This window comes from Lactuca virosa, chromosome 7, assembly GCF_052849685.1.
Source record: "Lactuca virosa cultivar CGN04683 chromosome 7, Lactuca_virosa_CGN04683_v6, whole genome shotgun sequence".
Taxonomy (NCBI): domain Eukaryota; kingdom Viridiplantae; phylum Streptophyta; class Magnoliopsida; order Asterales; family Asteraceae; genus Lactuca; species Lactuca virosa.
In genome coordinates, this window is record NC_136432.1 from 35955510 (window position 1) to 35963206 (window position 7697).

Sequence of the window (7697 nt, forward strand, 5' to 3'; positions counted from 1 at the left end):
AAACAATGAATAATGAGTAATCAGTAAGATGATAAATAAAAGTGTTTATTTATATTCATAGGGTTTGATACCATATTTGATTCATTTATTCTTATGTTTCACTTTGCATGTTTTGACTTCCATAATAACTAGGTTATTCTTTCGGAATGACTAAGTTATTCAAACCATCCACAGTCGGTCATATGTTGGAAGTAGATATGAATCAAGACTGTCATGGGTTGGCTTGTAGAGGTCCAAGTTGGTGGACAAAGTTGTGCTACAACACTCATGAGTGCTCATAAGTTCTGAGTATTGGATTCAACACACGCTCATTTGAATCACTTCATGGATTTTATCACAAGTGATCATGAGACGATAATATCTTATATTCTTCAAACCTAGAGATATGAGTTGTTACTATGAGTTGATAGTACATTGATTGCACGAAAACGCATTGGTAACTCGATGTTATAAAACGTGCCTTTGTGTATGATTCAAAAAGTAGCAGAACAAGCCATATGAGTCGAAGTTTATCCGTTCCTTTTACCTTCGGGATAAAAGCGATATATGTGGGCCCCTCGATGATTTAATGATGACACATGAGTGCTTGGCCAATCCAGGACTGATTTGATTTGTTCAATCAGTCAGTCGTCATAAATCGGAAATCGGGAAACAACAAATGGACATAGAGAATGATTATAATCCATGTCTCAGTCCATATGATATCTAGAATGGAGGAATATATGATCCCTTATCTAATGGACAAGTCATTCACAAGGTCAGAGTTCGACAGCGGCTTTAAGAGCTACGATTGTCAGTTAGGTTTTGAAGTCATACTCAATAATAGTTTTAGACTTATCCAAGTGGGAGACTGTTGGATTAATGTTTAAGTCCATAATTATATTTGGTATGTACTTGACCCGACCCGGCATGGTCCATTTGGGTTGCACTTCACCGACACAATTTATATGGATAGTCTTTTGAGAATAGTATATTTATGATTTATATTAATATATTATAAGTTCTAATATATTAATATGGAATCATATTATTTAATTAGTATTGATCAAGACTTAATTTAGAATTAATTAAGTGATCAAAATGAACTAATTAAATATGGACTCTTATATATATGGAATGGGCCAAGTTCATTTAGCTTGGGCTAAGCTTTCATGGATAGTCCATGGAGTGTGTAACCCATGGATCATATGAAATGAAAGGTCATGGGTTTAACCCTAGTCTCCACACTATATAAAGATGTCCTTGGTTGGTGAAATGGGCACTATGTGTGGGTACACTAAGAGGGCTAGCCGATTTCACTAGAGAGAACCAAAGTATTCTTATTCTCAAAGTCTTCCAAGGTGTTTTGGTGATTTGTGATTCCACCTGAGGCTTCCACACTATTGGGGCTAAGCTCTTAAAGCTTGAAGATATCAAGCTACACCAAAATGGTATGTCATATAACTAGTCTTTGTAGTATAGTTGCCTCATAGTATGCTAGTTAGGATTAAAGCCTTGGAAAGTTCTTATTTGCATGTATAATAGAGAAAACATAGATCCAAGGTTTATAGGGTTGCATGTACACCATAGGAGTGTTAGAATGCTCAAAATCCAACACAACAGTTATCATGCTAGTATTGATTGACCTCCCTTCGAGATGTTGTACAGGAGGAAGTGTCAGACCCCAATTTTTTGGGTGAGGTTGGACATCGAGTTATGGAGAGTATTGAGGTATTACTCAATACTATTGAGTTGATACAACATGTACACATTCGGGTGTAGACTGCACAGAGTCGACAAAAAAGTTATGCTATTCAACGACGTTCTGACCTCGAGTTTCAGGTTGGAGATTTTGTGCTTTTTAAGGTGTCACCTTGGAAAGGTATCATTCGGTTCAGGAAGCGGGGAAAGTTGTCCCCATGTTCATTGGTCCTTTCAGGGTCATCGCCCGGGTGGTCATAGTTATGTACCGATTGGCTTTCTCTGCCGAGCTTAGCCAAATTCACAACACCTTCCATGTCTCCCAGATGTGGAAGTGTTTGACTGATGATTCCGCAGTGGGTCCCTTGGATGACATTCAGATTGATGAGGACCTGAATTATGTAGAGAGTCCAGTTGTGATTCTTGACAGGAAGACAAAGACCTTGCGCAACAAGGTAGTGGGCTTGGTGAAGGTGCAGTGGCAGCACCGTAAGAGTTCTGAGTGGACATGGAAACCTAAGGAGGAGATAAGGGAGCATTACCCCAAGTTATTTTTGGAAAGGGACTTCGAGGATGAAGTCTGATTCAAGTGAGGGAGTGTTGTAACATCCGGATCTATGAGGTTTGAATTTTAAAGTAAATTATGAATTTTTGTTGGCCACGGTGTGGTGGAGGTATTACCATGACGTGGCATGGCTCACATGAATCGTGCATCTCAATTGGCCGCCACGAAGTGGCAATATATTGGCTACGATGTGGCGACTATTTTTGAGAAAACCCTAAATTTCGGGCTTAAGGCCTTATTTAAAGGAAGTAATGGCTAGGGTTTCCTCCACCTTCAGCCTCTATCACCTCTAAGAGCCTTGAAGAAAACCTAATCCTCTCTCTCCCATATTTGAACTTATCTTTTATGTATTGGTACACTTTAAAGGAAGAATAAGGAGATTTGGTGCAAGAATCAAGCAAGCAACATCATTCCACCTTTGAGATCACCTTCTGGACCCTTTGTAAGATTTCAAGATCTCATCTTTTGGTTCCTTCTTAGTATATCTAAGGTTGTTTTGCATGTTTGGGTCCTTTTTTGAGTTTTGATTGGTCTAATGAGATAAGTTTGCAACTCCATGGCTCACCTAGGTTGTCGGATTAGGTGTCTAAGCCCATAACTATAATTGGTATGTACTTGACCCGATAGTAGCATGGTCCTTTTGGGTTGCCCTCACCGGACCCCAACATGTCAACATATATAGACAGTAATAGGAAAATACAGGTAATTATACAATTCTACTTGCCTAACATATCGCTACTACATAACACATCCTATACACAAGTATACATAACATAATTAGGTCGGTCGACCTTGGTGCCTTAGACCCAAAATAATAGTGATAAAACTCACCTCATAAACTAGTAGGAAATACAACAACTCCCTCAAATCAAGATCGACACCACGACTGTAACGCCCCATTTCTGGTATGTGATTTAAATAAAGTAATTTTCATTTCTTAAGGGGTACTCGACGAGTCAGTAGCCCGACTCGTCGAGTAGAGGCGGGATTTGCACGCGATTTAAGTTGGCGACTCGACGAGTCCATATTTCCGGACTCGGCGACTCTGCCAGTCTGGATGAAACCCTAATTTCAAGGGTTTGCACCCTATTTAAACATCTTATGTGCCCCAAGACCAGCCTCCCTCACCCACAAAGAGTCCCATACGAAACCCTAGCCGTTCTTAAGCATTTTTGGAGCATTTTATCACTTGTGAAGGTTTTAGTGCATCTTGGGGATTTGGGGAAGAAGAGAGAAGAGAAGTATTCAAGGGGAGCAAGTAGATCCGGACTTCTGGTTGCATTTCAGTCCCCTTTGAGGTATCAAGCTCGAATCTTTGCTTATTATCAATTAGATCTCTTGAGAAGTTTGCTCTTGTTGATTTTGAGCCCTTTCTAGACTTTAAGGTCGAATTAAGAGTTAAATATGATGAATGGACTTCAGATCTAAGCTTTCCAGTGCCTCTTAAGCTCAAGGTTGCCACCTTTATTGAGCCAAGTTTCCATTCCAAGCTTAGATCTCTTCCTTTAGCTTATTTTGGGTATTTGAGCTTCATATTAGCATGCATGCACGTAAAGTTAGAAACTTTACGTGAAAAACCAGCCCTAGGAGCCCAGATCTATGAATGGAATGCACTGGATTCGAGCAGAACCGACTGTTTAGTAATGACATGCATGGGACTCGGCGAGTCGTTCTTCAGACTCGACGAATCGAGTCGCGAGTCCCCGATTTTCCCCATTTGAGAGTTTAAGGTGGAATCAGTGAGTAGGTAATGGACTCGGTGAGTTAAGGCTCAGATCTAGTAGTGGAGGGACTCGACGAGTTGTTCATACAACTCGGCGAGTCAAGGACTGATCTCATTCATAGGATGAAGGAGGACTCGACGAGTTGTTCATACAACTCGGTGAGTCAGATGAAGATGAACTAGATGTTAGTATCGAAGAAGAACTCGTCGAGCCTTTGCCAAACTCGACGAGTAGAAGCGGGTAGAGGATTAGAAAGGATGATAGGGACTCGGCGAGTTGGCGGCCCAACTTGGCGAGTCCAGTCAACTGAAAGTTGACTTTGACCAGGATGTTGACTTTGACCAGGGGTAAAATAGTCATTTTACCATGAGAGTAGTTATCAGTATCTGATTTAGTGTTTATGGGATTTGTAGCCGGGGAGTTCCGGAGCAGCAGTCAGACAGTTTCAGATTTAGCATCTCAGCAGCCAGCATTACGAGGTGAGTTTCCTTCCAGTAGGAACGGGTCTACGGCCACAATGCCGGCCCGTTTAGTTAGCAGTAGTTCCGGACTTCGGTCCGATGTAGTAGTTTAGTATGCTTGATGTCTTTGTGACTCAAGCATGTATTTGTGTTATGTGTTCCGGACTTCGGTCCGATACAGTATGCAGTATATGTGTTTATGCTAATAGTTATGATTATGCTATGCTATGTTCAGTTAGTTCCGGATTTCGGTCCGATGCAGCCTCCGGACTTCGGTCCGATGCAGAGGGCAAGGCCCTAGTTAGTTCCGGACTTCGATCCGATGCAGTTTCCAGACTTCGGTCCGATGCAGAGGGCAAGGCCCTGGCTAGTTCCGGACTTCGATCCGATGCAGTTTTCGGACATCGGTCCGATGCAGTGGGCAAGGCCCAGTAGTTGCTTTATATGTTATTGTATGGTATGTGGTAGTTTGGGGGAGCTCACTAAGCTTTCTGCTTACAGTTTCAGTTTTGGTTTCAGGTATTTCCGCTAGCAAGGGGAAGAGCTCGGGATGATGGCATGGCACACACCACAGTTACAGTTTAGCCTGGGAGATTGACTCTGATATTTTGGATATGATTTTGATACTGGTTTTGATTTGATAATTTATTATGACATTTGAGATACACGATTGATGGTTTTTATCGTATGACATATGATATTGTGGGTTTTTAGTAATATTGAAACAAAAATTTTTGGGTCGTATTTTTGGGATGTTTCAATGACTCACATATAAGACGCAAGGAAACTCAACATCAACCTAAAGTTCAGACCATAAGTTGACCAAAAAGTCAACTAAGTTAAAAAGTCAACCCCCACGGTCAACGGTCAAGTCAACAACCCAAAAACCCAAATCAGCGAGTCACCATGTCGTGGCCATCCATCAGCCATGTCGTGGCAGCATAAGGATGAACAATCGGGTCCTTACCCAGTCTCCACGCCGTGACAGCCTAAAGGCCACGCCGTGGGGATTGGTCTGAACAACTTAACTTATTAAGTTGTTTCCCAACAATTCCAAGAGCTCCAAATATCAGATCTGGTCCTTCTCAAGGTCTTGATGGATAGAGTTTCCAACTTTATCCATTAATACATCTTAATAAGTCAGGATCTCAAACCCTAATTCCTTAAAGGCAACTCAAGGCATGAAAACACCCATTAAGAACTTAATCACTAGAGTTACTCCTCCAAAGTTTACAGAAATGTTTCCTACACCTAATGGACCATAAAAATCATAGCTTTATGGACATGCATGTCCAATGCATGACCCTTCCATTTTAGGTAAAAAAACATGGAAAATATAAACTTAAAGCTTGTGCATGGGACCAAACTCCAAGGATCCTCAGATCTGGAACATATAACACTAAGATGACCACAAGGATCCATAAAGTTGCCAACTTTATGGAATCTAACCTTCCAAACTTCCAACCCATGAAGATTAAGGGACAAAAGGCCTTGATCTAGAAGTAAGTAACATAAAAATTGGATCTTGGACACTTACAAAGGTCCACAGAATGCACAAGAGAAGAATGGTGAGGCTTGCTTGATGAATCCATAATCTAGAGCACCTTTTTCATTTTCCTCAAACTACCAAAAGAACCAAAGTTGTAACACCCATAGATCAGGGCTAGTCAATTAAGAGACAATAAGTGTCGAAAACGACTTTTTGATAGAAGATTATTTAGAATGAATAGTCTCAATAAAAGTCGTATTATATGTTACAAGGATTCCGAATATATAAAGAATGCCGAAATCCGAGTTATAACGAAGGAGTTATGACCTGTCGAAGTTTTGCGACAGAACCGGCACGACACTACGTGACGTAAATAGTGAATTTACGATAGAATGATTTTTAGCTTTAGTGATCTAAACGAAAGTCGTAGAGTTCGTTAAACTGAGAGTGTGCGTAAAAAGAACGTCCAAATCTGACTTCATATGAGGAAGTTATGATTTTTCTAAGTTTCGGTATAACAGTAGACAGCTAAAAACTCGAAATTTAGATCGAGTGATTTTTAGCCGAAACAATCTAAACGAGAATCGAAGATCTTGTTGATAGTAGTTCAACGGTAAAAATACAGACGAAAACGGACGTCGGATGAAGAAGTTATGAATTTTTAACGGACTTTTCCTGTCCCGGCCCGTTAAAAATATAATATTAAAATAAAGTCAAAATTAGCTGATGGAGTCTAAACAAAAGTTTTAGAGCATAATTTCACCTACGTGTGGATATAAAGAACGTCAAAAACGGAGTTCGTATGCGAAAGATATGAATTTCTGAAATTCAGAGCACAAACTTCGAGACCTGACTGTGTTCACGACGTGACCTCAGTGAACGACACCTTTCGAGCCTAGAAGACACACGACAAGCCTAGGGGATGACCATGATCAAAAGTCACGACGTGAATATACCTGGTTCACGACGTGAATGTCGAATTTGCACCCTATAAATAGAAACCGAAGCCTGTCGTATCTTGTTTACAATCTCAGCTTCCTTTCACTTTCTACTCTCCTTTTAGCCTACTTTTAACCCCCCGAAGGCTAGGTATCATCCATAACACCCGAAGCAAGTCCCGACGCCCCGAAGATCCCGAGAAAAAGAGTTTTTCGAGTTGAAACTCTGCCCGCGTGAAGCCCGGTTTTTTAGAAAACATCCTGGTTTCATCGAAGAATATTATTTATAGAGCTGAAGTACTGTCCAATCGTCTTCTTAACAAGTGAGTGTATAGTCACTTTCATCTTACATATATATATATGAAGTATTTTATAAAAAATATGTGCTATGTGTATATATGTTGTTTGTTTTTTGAAATGGATGATGAATGGATATTTTATACAAGTTTTAAATTGCATATGTATTTTATATCTACAAATATGTTGGGTAAAACATGGGTAGATGAAAGATTGTTTTATACAGATTCTAAACTGTATATGTATTTTATATCTACGAATATGTTGGGTAGATAAAGAATGAGGGATGAAAGATGATATTGATGTTATTGGCAGTTGCGCCTAATAAATAACATTGGCAGCTGCGCCTAATAAACAACATTGGCACCTGTGCCAATTAGAGAATAAATGATGTTGTTGGCAGCTGCGCCTAATAAATAACCAATTAAAGAATAAATGATGTTATTGGCAGCTGCGCCTAATAAACAACATTGGCAGCTGTGCCAATTAGAGAATAAATGATGTTGTTGGCAGCTGCGCCTAATAAACAACCAATTAGAGAAT